This window comes from Pleurodeles waltl, unplaced genomic scaffold, assembly GCF_031143425.1.
Source record: "Pleurodeles waltl isolate 20211129_DDA unplaced genomic scaffold, aPleWal1.hap1.20221129 scaffold_183, whole genome shotgun sequence".
Lineage (NCBI taxonomy): Eukaryota > Metazoa > Chordata > Amphibia > Caudata > Salamandridae > Pleurodeles > Pleurodeles waltl.
In genome coordinates this window covers 282,926-299,563 of record NW_027149889.1, presented here as the reverse complement: position 1 = coordinate 299,563, position 16,638 = coordinate 282,926, and the positions used below count along the sequence as shown (strand labels likewise).

Below are 16,638 nucleotides of genomic sequence, written 5' to 3'. Positions count from 1 at the left end.
GTTTTTGTCCCTGAAATTGGCATCAACAAAGGGTTTGCACTGCTAAAATCACCAGCTTCCCAGCTTTCAGGGACAGGCAGACTTGAATCAGAAAACCCAATTTTTCAACACAATTTTGGCATTTTACTGGGACATACCCCATTTTTACGATTTTGTGTGCTTTTAGCCTCCTTCCAGTCAGTGACAGAAATGGGTGTGAAACCAATGCTGGGTCCCAGTAACCTAAACATTTTTGAAAAGAAGACAACATTCTGAATTCAGCAATGGGTAACTTGTGTAGATCTTACAAGTGTTTCCTACAGAAAATAACAACTGAAATAAAAAAAAAATATTGAAATTGAGAAGAAAAAAACAGCCATTTTCCTCTACGTTTTACTCTGTAACTTTTTTCTGCAATGTCAGATTTTTGAAAGCAATATACCATTACGCCTGCTGGACTCTTCTGGTTGCGGGGATATATAGGGCTTGTAGGTTCATCAAGAACCCTAGGTATCCAGAGAAAATAAATGAGCTGCACCTTGCAGTGGGTTTTCATTCTATACCGGGTATACTGCAATTAATTTGCCGAAGTATATAGAGTGAAAAATAGGTATCAAGAAAACCTTTCTATTTCCAAAATGGGCACAAGATAAGGAGTGAAGGAGCAGTGGTTATTTGCACATCTCTGAATTCTGGGGTGCCCACACTAGCATGCGAATTAAAGGGCATTTCTCAAATAGACGTCTTTTTTACACACTGTCTTATATTTGGAAGGAAAAAATGTAGATAAAGACAAGGGGCAGTAACTCTTGTTTTGCTATTCTATGTTTCCCCAAGTCTCCCGATAACATTTTTTACCTCACTTGTGTGGGTAGGCCTAGCGCCCGCGACAGGAAGTGCCCCAAAACACAACGTGGACACATCAAATTTTCCCAAAGAAAACCAAAACCTAGGTAAAAGACATTGTCATTTGCAACGCCAATAGCTCTAACTCTCACAAATGTGAGACCTTTCGCATTGCAAATGCTTGTTTTTTTGTGCAGGCAAGTGTGCGTGGAGCCTGCTTTGGTTCTTAAGACCTCAGACCTAAAGCAAAGCTTAGACAGAAACATAGCAATGTGCCCTTTGCACACAGTTAGAGATCCTACTAAATGGAGTCATATATAGGTCTGCACGGCCATTTTGCACACTTTTGTTGTGATATAAAGTTTCGGTAGAGCTCAATGAGAGCTGGTAGTTATGGCCGAGTGGTTAAGGTGATGGGCTTGAAATCCTTTGGGGGTTCCCTGCACGGGTTTGAATCCTGCTGACTACCTCTGTTGTTTATTTTAAACCTGATTTTTAAAATAACTGTGAAGAACACATTTACCAACTTTATTTGGGAAGATAGATAATTTACTTTAAATCTTTATTTAACAGAGGTTCGATTTTATTTTGCAGAGAGAAGAGCGGGTGACCGCGTGGGGAGAACAAATGATTTGTTAAACCTTCCATTTGAAGGTGATCTAAGCAGAATGAAGCAAAACAACAGCAGCGCCAATCAGCCGATTTCTTGGAGTCCACGGTTTAGGAGTTTACTTAGAAGGAGACTGTAAAAGAGTTTTAAAATTAGGGACCTATTGGTAGAGTCACTGTTTATGCAAATTGAAGGGTCAGAAGGGAGATGCGTCATTAAGATCTGTAAAAATCCATCTCTGGCAGCGGTGGGATTTGAACCCACGCCTCCAAAGAGACTGGAGCCTTAATCCAGCGCCTTAGACCGCTCGGCCACGCTACCTGCTGCTCTCAGTGTGTCTGTGCACTTGATGAGCACCGCAACCCTGAGCCTCCTCACTGAGTGTGGAAAGTCGAGTTGATAAACCATTTCATGGACATGATTACAATGTCGGGAGGGTGATGTGGTAATTGAAGGTTATCTCTCTTACTCAGTCACTGCACAAGTCTTCTCCCACCTGCTCGGACCTAGTGCAATCACCTTAAAAGACAACACTCTCCGAGCAATGACTTCCAACCAAGGTATAAGCACCTGCTCTACATAGGCAATGTGACTCCATCATTTTCTAATGAAACAAGTGTTCATACTGGTGGGCTCATTTCTTAGGGTGGGATCTAATGAATGAGCAGTTCATTCAAAAATAACTGAGGAGTTGCACGTATTCATGACATCAGCCCTATTGCCGCACCCAGTCTCCCCAACATACTGTTTAGCTTTCCAGTGACGTCATGTCTTGTGTGGCCTATTCACATTCCGCTGTTAATATTTTTTAGCCAATAGAATTTCACAGGCTCCCGTCTTTGAGCTCACATTGAAAAGGCACAAGTCCCAAAATGCAACCGGGTGCTGTTTAAAACTCCAGCACTGGTGGGCGGTGCCCCAGGTGACATGGGGTCCACCTGGATGCCCTGACTGCCTTTTCACGTGACAGTCACAGACACACACAGGACAGAGGTTCAAAAGCTATTCTGAAAGAAGTAAGGACAACAGGCCCACGTGAAACTAAACTTTTTAAACAGATGATTTTTGTTTCTATTGACCTGGTTCTCACTCGTTCTGCGCGCCAAGTCAAATGTAAATGAGCCCCGCAATAAAAATGCACAGAGGATGGTAAAATTCACTTCACTCTGCGCTCGTTGATGCTGAGAGCATGGTTGTCAGCCCGCACGCTTGTTATTTTGATGTGGAATTACTTGATTGCTTTGTGATAATTTTAATTACTCCGAATTGCAAGCTCCCCTACCCCAGTAATAATGTTTGAGGTATTGCTTCCCTACCACACCAACAAGGCCACCCTCTGACCAAGTCCTTTGCCTCTCTTCAGAACTACCATAAGCCCCTCCATGCACTAGGAACTTTTTGCTTGACGACCATCTAGGCGTCCTTGGAATATTGATATTTAGAAGTAACAATGTTTGTTTATTTTAACTAACTGGCCTTTTTAGGGTCTCGCTTGATAGACTCTGTAGTATTCAGTAAAGGGCTTGGAGCCCGCATGTCTCTCACCATTTTTTTATTTATGTGGCACTCTTCTTTACAGTTTCCTAATTCATCAAGGCATGTCTTGCATCATTTCCGTTCCTCTCTGTAGAGCAGCGACCAAGCGTTGATTGATTCAGCTTAATCAGTGCCTGACCGCTGCTCCCCACCTGATCAAGGTACTATTTTTTCCTTTTACCTTCTAGTGCCCTGCAAACAGAAGGCTTGTGACTGGCAAAAACATGCCCAGCAGGACAAACAAAACTGTTAAGTTTTAAATTTAAATCGAACTTTCTTTTATTTTGCCAAATCGTCTTTTCCCACGTTCCACGCATGTTTTCTTTTGCTTTTGTTCGTGGGCACTCTTCTCAAAAGATGACGATTAGCTTGTTTAAAATATTGCAAATCAACAGTGTTTCTTTATTATGTGTAAATTCTGAAATTAATCTTTAACACATAATCCTGCGGTACACTTCAATCCACCCCACTCCAATCTTCCCCACTACAATCCACCCCATCCAGACCACTTCACCCACACTAATCCACCTCACTCCAGTCCAAATCACTCACCCGAATCCAATCCACTCTAACTCATCCTACTCCAATCCTCTCCACCCACCCCAAGCAAATCTGTCTCACTCCAATGTGCCCCACTATAATAAAAAACAATCTGCACCACTCCAAAACAATCTGTCCCACTTCGATCCAAAACAATCTGCCCCACTCCACTTCAAAACAATCTCCCCTACTCCAATTCAAAACAATCTACCCCACTGCAATCTGCTGCACTCCAATCAAAAACAAACTACCACACTGCAATCCAAAACAATCTGCCATACTGCAATCGAAAACAATCTGTCCCACCCAAGGCAGTGGTGGCTGGTGCACTTTGAAAGGAGTTGGTGGGAGGGAAAAATAGTTCATCTGAAGCTAAGTGAAGAAATTGGAATAAAATAGTGCATTTTAACCCCTTCGCTGCCAGCCTTTTCCCCCTCAGGTGCCAGGCATTTTTTTGGCTATTTGGGGCAGGGCGCGCTTAGGCCCTCATAGATTTTTGTCCACATAAGCTATCCACGCCAAATTTGCGTCCTTTTTTTCCAACATCCTAGGGATTCTAGAGGTACCCAGACTTTGTGGGTTCCCCTGAAGGAGACCAAGAAATTAGCCAAAATACAGTAAAAATTTTGTTTTAAAAAAGAAAAAAATGGAAAAAAGGGCTGGAGAAGAAGGCTTGTGGTTTTTGTCCCTGAAATTGGCATCAACAAAGGGTTTGCACTGCTAAAATCACCAGCTTCCCAGCTTTCAGGGACAGGCAGACTTGAATCAGAAAACCCAATTTTTCAACACAATTTTGGCATTTTACTGGGACATACCCCATTTTTACGATTTTGTGTGCTTTTAGCCTCCTTCCAGTCAGTGACAGAAATGGGTGTGAAACCAATGCTGGGTCCCAGTAACCTAAACATTTTTGAAAAGAAGACAACATTCTGAATTCAGCAATGGGTAACTTGTGTAGATCTTACAAGTGTTTCCTACAGAAAATAACAACTGAAATAAAAAAAAAATATTGAAATTGAGAAGAAAAAAACAGCCATTTTCCTCTACGTTTTACTCTGTAACTTTTTTCTGCAATGTCAGATTTTTGAAAGCAATATACCATTACGCCTGCTGGACTCTTCTGGTTGCGGGGATATATAGGGCTTGTAGGTTCATCAAGAACCCTAGGTATCCAGAGAAAATAAATGAGCTGCACCTTGCAGTGGGTTTTCATTCTATACCGGGTATACTGCAATTAATTTGCCGAAGTATATAGAGTGAAAAATAGGTATCAAGAAAACCTTTCTATTTCCAAAATGGGCACAAGATAAGGAGTGAAGGAGCAGTGGTTATTTGCACATCTCTGAATTCTGGGGTGCCCACACTAGCATGCGAATTAAAGGGCATTTCTCAAATAGACGTCTTTTTTACACACTGTCTTATATTTGGAAGGAAAAAATGTAGATAAAGACAAGGGGCAGTAACTCTTGTTTTGCTATTCTATGTTTCCCCAAGTCTCCCGATAACATTTTTTACCTCACTTGTGTGGGTAGGCCTAGCGCCCGCGACAGGAAGTGCCCCAAAACACAACGTGGACACATCAAATTTTCCCAAAGAAAACCAAAACCTAGGTAAAAGACATTGTCATTTGCAACGCCAATAGCTCTAACTCTCACAAATGTGAGACCTTTCGCATTGCAAATGCTTGTTTTTTTGTGCAGGCAAGTGTGCGTGGAGCCTGCTTTGGTTCTTAAGACCTCAGACCTAAAGCAAAGCTTAGACAGAAACATAGCAATGTGCCCTTTGCACACAGTTAGAGATCCTACTAAATGGAGTCATATATAGGTCTGCACGGCCATTTTGCACACTTTTGTTGTGATATAAAGTTTCGGTAGAGCTCAATGAGAGCTGGTAGTTATGGCCGAGTGGTTAAGGTGATGGGCTTGAAATCCTTTGGGGGTTCCCTGCACGGGTTTGAATCCTGCTGACTACCTCTGTTGTTTATTTTAAACCTGATTTTTAAAATAACTGTGAAGAACACATTTACCAACTTTATTTGGGAAGATAGATAATTTACTTTAAATCTTTATTTAACAGAGGTTCGATTTTATTTTGCAGAGAGAAGAGCGGGTGACCGCGTGGGGAGAACAAATGATTTGTTAAACCTTCCATTTGAAGGTGATCTAAGCAGAATGAAGCAAAACAACAGCAGCGCCAATCAGCCGATTTCTTGGAGTCCACGGTTTAGGAGTTTACTTAGAAGGAGACTGTAAAAGAGTTTTAAAATTAGGGACCTATTGGTAGAGTCACTGTTTATGCAAATTGAAGGGTCAGAAGGGAGATGCGTCATTAAGATCTGTAAAAATCCATCTCTGGCAGCGGTGGGATTTGAACCCACGCCTCCAAAGAGACTGGAGCCTTAATCCAGCGCCTTAGACCGCTCGGCCACGCTACCTGCTGCTCTCAGTGTGTCTGTGCACTTGATGAGCACCGCAACCCTGAGCCTCCTCACTGAGTGTGGAAAGTCGAGTTGATAAACCATTTCATGGACATGATTACAATGTCGGGAGGGTGATGTGGTAATTGAAGGTTATCTCTCTTACTCAGTCACTGCACAAGTCTTCTCCCACCTGCTCGGACCTAGTGCAATCACCTTAAAAGACAACACTCTCCGAGCAATGACTTCCAACCAAGGTATAAGCACCTGCTCTACATAGGCAATGTGACTCCATCATTTTCTAATGAAACAAGTGTTCATACTGGTGGGCTCATTTCTTAGGGTGGGATCTAATGAATGAGCAGTTCATTCAAAAATAACTGAGGAGTTGCACGTATTCATGACATCAGCCCTATTGCCGCACCCAGTCTCCCCAACATACTGTTTAGCTTTCCAGTGACGTCATGTCTTGTGTGGCCTATTCACATTCCGCTGTTAATATTTTTTAGCCAATAGAATTTCACAGGCTCCCGTCTTTGAGCTCACATTGAAAAGGCACAAGTCCCAAAATGCAACCGGGTGCTGTTTAAAACTCCAGCACTGGTGGGCGGTGCCCCAGGTGACATGGGGTCCACCTGGATGCCCTGACTGCCTTTTCACGTGACAGTCACAGACACACACAGGACAGAGGTTCAAAAGCTATTCTGAAAGAAGTAAGCACAACAGGCCCACGTGAAACTAAACTTTTTAAATAGATGATTTTTGTTTCTATTGACCTGGTTCTCACTCGTTCTGCGCGCCAAGTCAAATGTAAATGAGCCCCGCAATAAAAATGCACAGAGGATGGTAAAATTCACTTCACTCTGCGCTCGTTGATGCTGAGAGCATGGTTGTCAGCCCGCACGCTTGTTATTTTGATGTGGAATTACTTGATTGCTTTGTGATAATTTTAATTACTCCGAATTGCAAGCTCCCCTACCCCAGTAATAACGTTTGAGGTATTGCTTCCCTACCACACCAACAAGGCCACCCTCTGACCAAGTCCTTTGCCTCTCTTCAGAACTACCATAAGCCCCTCCATGCACTAGGAACTTTTTGCTTGACGACCATCTAGGCGTCCTTGGAATATTGATATTTAGAAGTAACAATGTTTGTTTATTTTAACTAACTGACCTTTTTAGGGTCTCGCTTGATAGACTCTGTAGTATTCAGTAAAGGGCTTGGAGCCCGCATGTCTCTCACCATTTTTTTATTTATGTGGCACTCTTCTTTACAGTTTCCTAATTCATCAAGGCATGTCTTGCATCATTTCCGTTCCTCTCTGTAGAGCAGCGACCAAGCGTTGATTGATTCAGCTTAATCAGTGCCTGACCGCTGCTCCCCACCTGATCAAGGTACTATTTTTTCCTTTTACCTTCTAGTGCCCTGCAAACAGAAGGCTTGTGACTGGCAAAAACATGCCCAGCAGGACAACCAAAACTGTTAAGTTTTAAATTTAAATCGAACTTTCTTTTATTTTGCCAAATCGTCTTTTCCCACGTTCCACGCATGTTTTCTTTTGCTTTTGTTCGTGGGCACTCTTCTCAAAAGATGACGATTAGCTCGTTTAAAATATTGCAAATCAACAGTGTTTCTTTATTATGTGTAAATTCTGAAATTAATCTTTAACACATAATCCTGCGGTACACTTCAATCCACCCCACTCCAATCTTCCCCACTACAATCCACCCCATCCAGACCACTTCACCCACACTAATCCACCTCACTCCAGTCCAAATCACTCACCCGAATCCAATCCACTCTAACTCATCCTACTCCAATCCTCTCCACCCACCCCAAGCAAATCTGTCTCACTCCAATGTGCCCCACTATAATAAAAAACAATCTGCACCACTCCAAAACAATCTGTCCCACTTCGATCCAAAACAATCTGCCCCACTCCACTTCAAAACAATCTCCCCTACTCCAATTCAAAACAATCTACCCCACTGCAATCTGCTGCACTCCAATCAAAAACAAACTACCACACTGCAATCCAAAACAATCTGCCATACTGCAATCGAAAACAATCTGTCCCACCCAAGGCAGTGGTGGCTGGTGCACTTTGAAAGGAGTTGGTGGGAGGGAAAAATAGTTCATCTGAAGCTAAGTGAAGAAATTGGAATAAAATAGTGCATTTTAACCCCTTCGCTGCCAGCCTTTTCCCCCTCAGGTGGCAGGCATTTTTTTGGCTATTTGGGGCAGGGCGCGCTTAGGCCCTCATAGATTTTTGTCCACATAAGCTATCCACGCCAAATTTGCGTCCTTTTTTTCCAACATCCTAGGGATTCTAGAGGTACCCAGACTTTGTGGGTTCCCCTGAAGGAGACCAAGAAATTAGCCAAAATACAGTAAAAATTTTGTTTTAAAAAAGAAAAAAATGGAAAAAAGGGCTGGAGAAGAAGGCTTGTGGTTTTTGTCCCTGAAATTGGCATCAACAAAGGGTTTGCACTGCTAAAATCACCAGCTTCCCAGCTTTCAGGGACAGGCAGACTTGAATCAGAAAACCCAATTTTTCAACACAATTTTGGCATTTTACTGGGACATACCCCATTTTTACGATTTTGTGTGCTTTTAGCCTCCTTCCAGTCAGTGACAGAAATGGGTGTGAAACCAATGCTGGGTCCCAGTAACCTAAACATTTTTGAAAAGAAGACAACATTCTGAATTCAGCAATGGGTAACTTGTGTAGATCTTACAAGTGTTTCCTACAGAAAATAACAACTGAAATAAAAAAAAAATATTGAAATTGAGAAGAAAAAAACAGCCATTTTCCTCTACGTTTTACTCTGTAACTTTTTTCTGCAATGTCAGATTTTTGAAAGCAATATACCATTACGCCTGCTGGACTCTTCTGGTTGCGGGGATATATAGGGCTTGTAGGTTCATCAAGAACCCTAGGTATCCAGAGAAAATAAATGAGCTGCACCTTGCAGTGGGTTTTCATTCTATACCGGGTATACTGCAATTAATTTGCCGAAGTATATAGAGTGAAAAATAGGTATCAAGAAAACCTTTCTATTTCCAAAATGGGCACAAGATAAGGAGTGAAGGAGCAGTGGTTATTTGCACATCTCTGAATTCTGGGGTGCCCACACTAGCATGCGAATTAAAGGGCATTTCTCAAATAGACGTCTTTTTTACACACTGTCTTATATTTGGAAGGAAAAAATGTAGATAAAGACAAGGGGCAGTAACTCTTGTTTTGCTATTCTATGTTTCCCCAAGTCTCCCGATAACATTTTTTACCTCACTTGTGTGGGTAGGCCTAGCGCCCGCGACAGGAAGTGCCCCAAAACACAACGTGGACACATCAAATTTTCCCGAAGAAAACCAAAACCTAGGTAAAAGACATTGTCATTTGCAACGCCAATAGCTCTAACTCTCACAAATGTGAGACCTTTCGCATTGCAAATGCTTGTTTTTTTGTGCAGGCAAGTGTGCGTGGAGCCTGCTTTGGTTCTTAAGACCTCAGACCTAAAGCAAAGCTTAGACAGAAACATAGCAATGTGCCCTTTGCACACAGTTAGAGATCCTACTAAATGGAGTCATATATAGGTCTGCACGGCCATTTTGCACAATTTTGTTGTGATATAAAGTTTCGGTAGAGCTCAATGAGAGCTGGTAGTTATGGCCGAGTGGTTAAGGTGATGGGCTTGAAATCCTTTGGGGGTTCCCTGCACGGGTTTGAATCCTGCTGACTACTTCTGTTGTTTATTTTAAACCTGATTTTTAAAATAACTGTGAAGAACACATTTACCAACTTTATTTGGGAAGATAGATAATTTACTTTAAATCTTTATTTAACAGAGGTTCGATTTTATTTTGCAGAGAGAAGAGCGGGTGACCGCGTGGGGAGAACAAATGATTTGTTAAACCTTCCATTTGAAGGTGATCTAAGCAGAATGAAGCAAAACAACAGCAGCGCCAATCAGCCGATTTCTTGGAGTCCACGGTTTAGGAGTTTACTTAGAAGGAGACTGTAAAAGAGTTTTAAAATTAGGGACCTATTGGTAGAGTCACTGTTTATGCAAATTGAAGGGTCAGAAGGGAGATGCGTCATTAAGATCTGTAAAAATCCATCTCTGGCAGCGGTGGGATTTGAACCCACGCCTCCAAAGAGACTGGAGCCTTAATCCAGCGCCTTAGACCGCTCGGCCACGCTACCTGCTGCTCTCAGTGTGTCTGTGCACTTGATGAGCACCGCAACCCTGAGCCTCCTCACTGAGTGTGGAAAGTCGAGTTGATAAACCATTTCATGGACATGATTACAATGTCGGGAGGGTGATGTGGTAATTGAAGGTTATCTCTCTTACTCAGTCACTGCACAAGTCTTCTCCCACCTGCTCGGACCTAGTGCAATCACCTTAAAAGACAACACTCTCCGAGCAATGACTTCCAACCAAGGTATAAGCACCTGCTCTACATAGGCAATGTGACTCCATCATTTTCTAATGAAACAAGTGTTCATACTGGTGGGCTCATTTCTTTGGGTGGGATCTAATGAATGAGCAGTTCATTCAAAAATAACTGAGGAGTTGCACGTATTCATGACATCAGCCCTATTGCCGCACCCAGTCTCCCCAACATACTGTTTAGCTTTCCAGTGACGTCATGTCTTGTGTGGCCTATTCACATTCCGCTGTTAATATTTTTTAGCCAATAGAATTTCACAGGCTCCCGTCTTTGAGCTCACATTGAAAAGGCACAAGTCCCAAAATGCAACCGGGTGCTGTTTAAAACTCCAGCACTGGTGGGCGGTGCCCCAGGTGACATGGGGCCCACCTGGATGCTCTGACTGCCTTTCACGTGACAGTCACAGACACACACAGGACAGAGGTTCAAAAGCTATTCTGAAAGAAGTAAGGACAACAGGCCCACGTGAAACTAAACTTTTTAAATAGATGATTTTTGTTTCTATTGACCTGGTTCTCACTCGTTCTGCGCGCCAAGTCAAATGTAAATGAGCCCCGCAATAAAAATGCACAGAGGATGGTAAAATTCACTTCACTCTGCGCTCGTTGATGCTGAGAGCATGGTTGTCAGCCCGCACGCTTGTTATTTTGATGTGGAATTACTTGATTGCTTTGTGATAATTTTCATTACTCCGAATTGCAAGCTCCCCTACCCCAGTAATAACGTTTGAGGTATTGCTTCCCTACCACACCAACAAGGCCACCCTCTGACCAAGTCCTTTGCCTCTCTTCAGAACTACCATAAGCCCCTCCATGCACTAGGAACTTTTTGCTTGACGACCATCTAGGCGTCCTTGGAATATTGATATTTAGAAGTAACAATGTTTGTTTATTTTAACTAACTGACCTTTTTAGGGTCTCGCTTGATAGACTCTGTAGCATTCAGTAAAGGGCTTGGAGCCCGCATGTCTCTCACCATTTTTTTATTTATGTGGCACTCTTCTTTACAGTTTCCTAATTCATCAAGGCATGTCTTGCATCATTTCCGTTCCTCTCTGTAGAGCAGCGACCAAGCGTTGATTGATTCAGCTTAATCAGTGCCTGACCGCTGCTCCCCACCTGATCAAGGTACTATTTTTTCCTTTTACCTTCTAGTGCCCTGCAAACAGAAGGCTTGTGACTGGCAAAAACATGCCCAGCAGGACAACCAAAACTGTTAAGTTTTAAATTTAAATCGAACTTTCTTTTATTTTGCCAAATCGTCTTTTCCCACGTTCCACGCATGTTTTCTTTTGCTTTTGTTCGTGGGCACTCTTCTCAAAAGATGACGATTAGCTCGTTTAAAATATTGCAAATCAACAGTGTTTCTTTATTATGTGTAAATTCTGAAATTAATCTTTAACACATAATCCTGCGGTACACTTCAATCCACCCCACTCCAATCTTCCCCACTACAATCCACCCCATCCAGACCACTTCACCCACACTAATCCACCTCACTCCAGTCCAAATCACTCACCCGAATCCAATCCACTCTAACTCATCCTACTCCAATCCTCTCCACCCACCCCAAGCAAATCTGTCTCACTCCAATGTGCCCCACTATAATAAAAAACAATCTGCACCACTCCAAAACAATCTGTCCCACTTCGATCCAAAACAATCTGCCCCACTCCACTTCAAAACAATCTCCCCTACTCCAATTCAAAACAATCTACCCCACTGCAATCTGCTGCACTCCAATCAAAAACAAACTACCACACTGCAATCCAAAACAATCTGCCATACTGCAATCGAAAACAATCTGTCCCACCCAAGGCAGTGGTGGCTGGTGCACTTTGAAAGGAGTTGGTGGGAGGGAAAAATAGTTCATCTGAAGCTAAGTGAAGAAATTGGAATAAAATAGTGCATTTTAACCCCTTCGCTGCCAGCCTTTTCCCCCTCAGGTGCCAGGCATTTTTTTGGCTATTTGGGGCAGGGCGCGCTTAGGCCCTCATAGATTTTTGTCCACATAAGCTATCCACGCCAAATTTGCGTCCTTTTTTTCCAACATCCTAGGGATTCTAGAGGTACCCAGACTTTGTGGGTTCCCCTGAAGGAGACCAAGAAATTAGCCAAAATACAGTAAAAATTTTGTTTTAAAAAAGAAAAAAATGGAAAAAAGGGCTGGAGAAGAAGGCTTGTGGTTTTTGTCCCTGAAATTGGCATCAACAAAGGGTTTGCACTGATAAAATCACCAGCTTCCCAGCTTTCAGGGACAGGCAGACTTGAATCAGAAAACCCAATTTTTCAACACAATTTTGGCATTTTACTGGGACATACCCCATTTTTACGATTTTGTGTGCTTTTAGCCTCCTTCCAGTCAGTGACAGAAATGGGTGTGAAACCAATGCTGGGTCCCAGTAACCTAAACATTTTTGAAAAGAAGACAACATTCTGAATTCAGCAATGGGTAACTTGTGTAGATCTTACAAGTGTTTCCTACAGAAAATAACAACTGAAATAAAAAAAAAATATTGAAATTGAGAAGAAAAAAACAGCCATTTTCCTCTACGTTTTACTCTGTAACTTTTTTCTGCAATGTCAGATTTTTGAAAGCAATATACCATTACGCCTGCTGGACTCTTCTGGTTGCGGGGATATATAGGGCTTGTAGGTTCATCAAGAACCCTAGGTATCCAGAGAAAATAAATGAGCTGCACCTTGCAGTGGGTTTTCATTCTATACCGGGTATACTGCAATTAATTTGCCGAAGTATATAGAGTGAAAAATAGGTATCAAGAAAACCTTTCTATTTCCAAAATGGGCACAAGATAAGGAGTGAAGGAGCAGTGGTTATTTGCACATCTCTGAATTCTGGGGTGCCCACACTAGCATGCGAATTAAAGGGCATTTCTCAAATAGACGTCTTTTTTACACACTGTCTTATATTTGGAAGGAAAAAATGTAGATAAAGACAAGGGGCAGTAACTCTTGTTTTGCTATTCTATGTTTCCCCAAGTCTCCCGATAACATTTTTTACCTCACTTGTGTGGGTAGGCCTAGCGCCCGCGACAGGAAGTGCCCCAAAACACAACGTGGACACATCAAATTTTCCCGAAGAAAACCAAAACCTAGGTAAAAGACATTGTCATTTGCAACGCCAATAGCTCTAACTCTCACAAATGTGAGACCTTTCGCATTGCAAATGCTTGTTTTTTTGTGCAGGCAAGTGTGCGTGGAGCCTGCTTTGGTTCTTAAGACCTCAGACCTAAAGCAAAGCTTAGACAGAAACATAGCAATGTGCCCTTTGCACACAGTTAGAGATCCTACTAAATGGAGTCATATATAGGTCTGCACGGCCATTTTGCACAATTTTGTTGTGATATAAAGTTTCGGTAGAGCTCAATGAGAGCTGGTAGTTATGGCCGAGTGGTTAAGGTGATGGGCTTGAAATCCTTTGGGGGTTCCCTGCACGGGTTTGAATCCTGCTGACTACCTCTGTTGTTTATTTTAAACCTGATTTTTAAAATAACTGTGAAGAACACATTTACCAACTTTATTTGGGAAGATAGATAATTTACTTTAAATCTTTATTTAACAGAGGTTCGATTTTATTTTGCAGAGAGAAGAGCGGGTGACCGCGTGGGGAGAACAAATGATTTGTTAAACCTTCCATTTGAAGGTGATCTAAGCAGAATGAAGCAAAACAACAGCAGCGCCAATCAGCCGATTTCTTGGAGTCCACGGTTTAGGAGTTTACTTAGAAGGAGACTGTAAAAGAGTTTTAAAATTAGGGACCTATTGGTAGAGTCACTGTTTATGCAAATTGAAGGGTCAGAAGGGAGATGCGTCATTAAGATCTGTAAAAATCCATCTCTGGCAGCGGTGGGATTTGAACCCACGCCTCCAAAGAGACTGGAGCCTTAATCCAGCGCCTTAGACCGCTCGGCCACGCTACCTGCTGCTCTCAGTGTGTCTGTGCACTTGATGAGCACCGCAACCCTGAGCCTCCTCACTGAGTGTGGAAAGTCGAGTTGATAAACCATTTCATGGACATGATTACAATGTCGGGAGGGTGATGTGGTAATTGAAGGTTATCTCTCTTACTCAGTCACTGCACAAGTCTTCTCCCACCTGCTCGGACCTAGTGCAATCACCTTAAAAGACAACACTCTCCGAGCAATGACTTCCAACCAAGGTATAAGCACCTGCTCTACATAGGCAATGTGACTCCATCATTTTCTAATGAAACAAGTGTTCATACTGGTGGGCTCATTTCTTTGGGTGGGATCTAATGAATGAGCAGTTCATTCAAAAATAACTGAGGAGTTGCACGTATTCATGACATCAGCCCTATTGCCGCACCCAGTCTCCCCAACATACTGTTTAGCTTTCCAGTGACGTCATGTCTTGTGTGGCCTATTCACATTCCGCTGTTAATATTTTTTAGCCAATAGAATTTCACAGGCTCCCGTCTTTGAGCTCACATTGAAAAGGCACAAGTCCCAAAATGCAACCGGGTGCTGTTTAAAACTCCAGCACTGGTGGGCGGTGCCCCAGGTGACATGGGGCCCACCTGGATGCTCTGACTGCCTTTCACGTGACAGTCACAGACACACACAGGACAGAGGTTCAAAAGCTATTCTGAAAGAAGTAAGGACAACAGGCCCACGTGAAACTAAACTTTTTAAATAGATGATTTTTGTTTCTATTGACCTGGTTCTCACTCGTTCTGCGCGCCAAGTCAAATGTAAATGAGCCCCGCAATAAAAATGCACAGAGGATGGTAAAATTCACTTCACTCTGCGCTCGTTGATGCTGAGAGCATGGTTGTCAGCCCGCACGCTTGTTATTTTGATGTGGAATTACTTGATTGCTTTGTGATAATTTTCATTACTCCGAATTGCAAGCTCCCCTACCCCAGTAATAACGTTTGAGGTATTGCTTCCCTACCACACCAACAAGGCCACCCTCTGACCAAGTCCTTTGCCTCTCTTCAGAACTACCATAAGCCCCTCCATGCACTAGGAACTTTTTGCTTGACGACCATCTAGGCTTCCTTGGAATATTGATATTTAGAAGTAACAATGTTTGTTTATTTTAACTAACTGACCTTTTTAGGGTCTCGCTTGATAGACTCTGTAGCATTCAGTAAAGGGCTTGGAGCCCGCATGTCTCTCACCATTTTTTTATTTATGTGGCACTCTTCTTTACAGTTTCCTAATTCATCAAGGCATGTCTTGCATCATTTCCGTTCCTCTCTGTAGAGCAGCGACCAAGCGTTGATTGATTCAGCTTAATCAGTGCCTGACCGCTGCTCCCCACCTGATCAAGGTACTATTTTTTCCTTTTACCTTCTAGTGCCCTGCAAACAGAAGGCTTGTGACTGGCAAAAACATGCCCAGCAGGACAACCAAAACTGTTAAGTTTTAAATTTAAATCGAACTTTCTTTTATTTTGCCAAATCGTCTTTTCCCACGTTCCACGCATGTTTTCTTTTGCTTTTGTTCGTGGGCACTCTTCTCAAAAGATGACGATTAGCTCGTTTAAAATATTGCAAATCAACAGTGTTTCTTTATTATGTGTAAATTCTGAAATTAATCTTTAACACATAATCCTGCGGTACACTTCAATCCACCCCACTCCAATCTTCCCCACTACAATCCACCCCATCCAGACCACTTCACCCACACTAATCCACCTCACTCCAGTCCAAATCACTCACCCGAATCCAATCCACTCTAACTCATCCTACTCCAATCCTCTCCACCCACCCCAAGCAAATCTGTCTCACTCCAATGTGCCCCACTATAATAAAAAACAATCTGCACCACTCCAAAACAATCTGTCCCACTTCGATCCAAAACAATCTGCCCCACTCCACTTCAAAACAATCTCCCCTACTCCAATTCAAAACAATCTACCCCACTGCAATCTGCTGCACTCCAATCAAAAACAAACTACCACACTGCAATCCAAAACAATCTGCCATACTGCAATCGAAAACAATCTGTCCCACCCAAGGCAGTGGTGGCTGGTGCACTTTGAAAGGAGTTGGTGGGAGGGAAAAATAGTTCATCTGAAGCTAAGTGAAGAAATTGGAATAAAATAGTGCATTTTAACCCCTTCGCTGCCAGCCTTTTCCCCCTCAGGTGGCAGGCATTTTTTTGGCTATTTGGGGCAGGGCGCGCTTAGGCCCTCATAGATTTTTGTCCACATAAGCTATCCACGCCAAATTTGCGTCCTTTTTTTCCAACATCCTAGGGATTCTAGAG

The 16,638-nt window shown here is 42.6% G+C and overlaps 4 non-coding genes across 4 annotated transcripts; all 4 read right to left on the bottom strand.

Annotated features, from left to right (window-relative positions):
* Positions 1–1,674: 1,674 nt before the first annotated feature.
* On the bottom strand, positions 1,675–1,756 carry TRNAL-AAG (transfer RNA leucine (anticodon AAG)). The gene has a single exon. It is a non-coding gene; the product is annotated as a tRNA-Leu (tRNA).
* Positions 1,757–5,863: 4,107 nt separating this feature from the next.
* Positions 5,864–5,945, bottom strand: TRNAL-AAG (transfer RNA leucine (anticodon AAG)). The gene has a single exon. It is a non-coding gene; the product is annotated as a tRNA-Leu (tRNA).
* A 4,107-nt stretch (positions 5,946–10,052) lies between these two features.
* On the bottom strand, positions 10,053–10,134 carry TRNAL-AAG (transfer RNA leucine (anticodon AAG)). The gene has a single exon. It is a non-coding gene; the product is annotated as a tRNA-Leu (tRNA).
* A 4,106-nt stretch (positions 10,135–14,240) lies between these two features.
* On the bottom strand, positions 14,241–14,322 carry TRNAL-AAG (transfer RNA leucine (anticodon AAG)). The gene has a single exon. It is a non-coding gene; the product is annotated as a tRNA-Leu (tRNA).
* Positions 14,323–16,638: the final 2,316 nt, after the last annotated feature.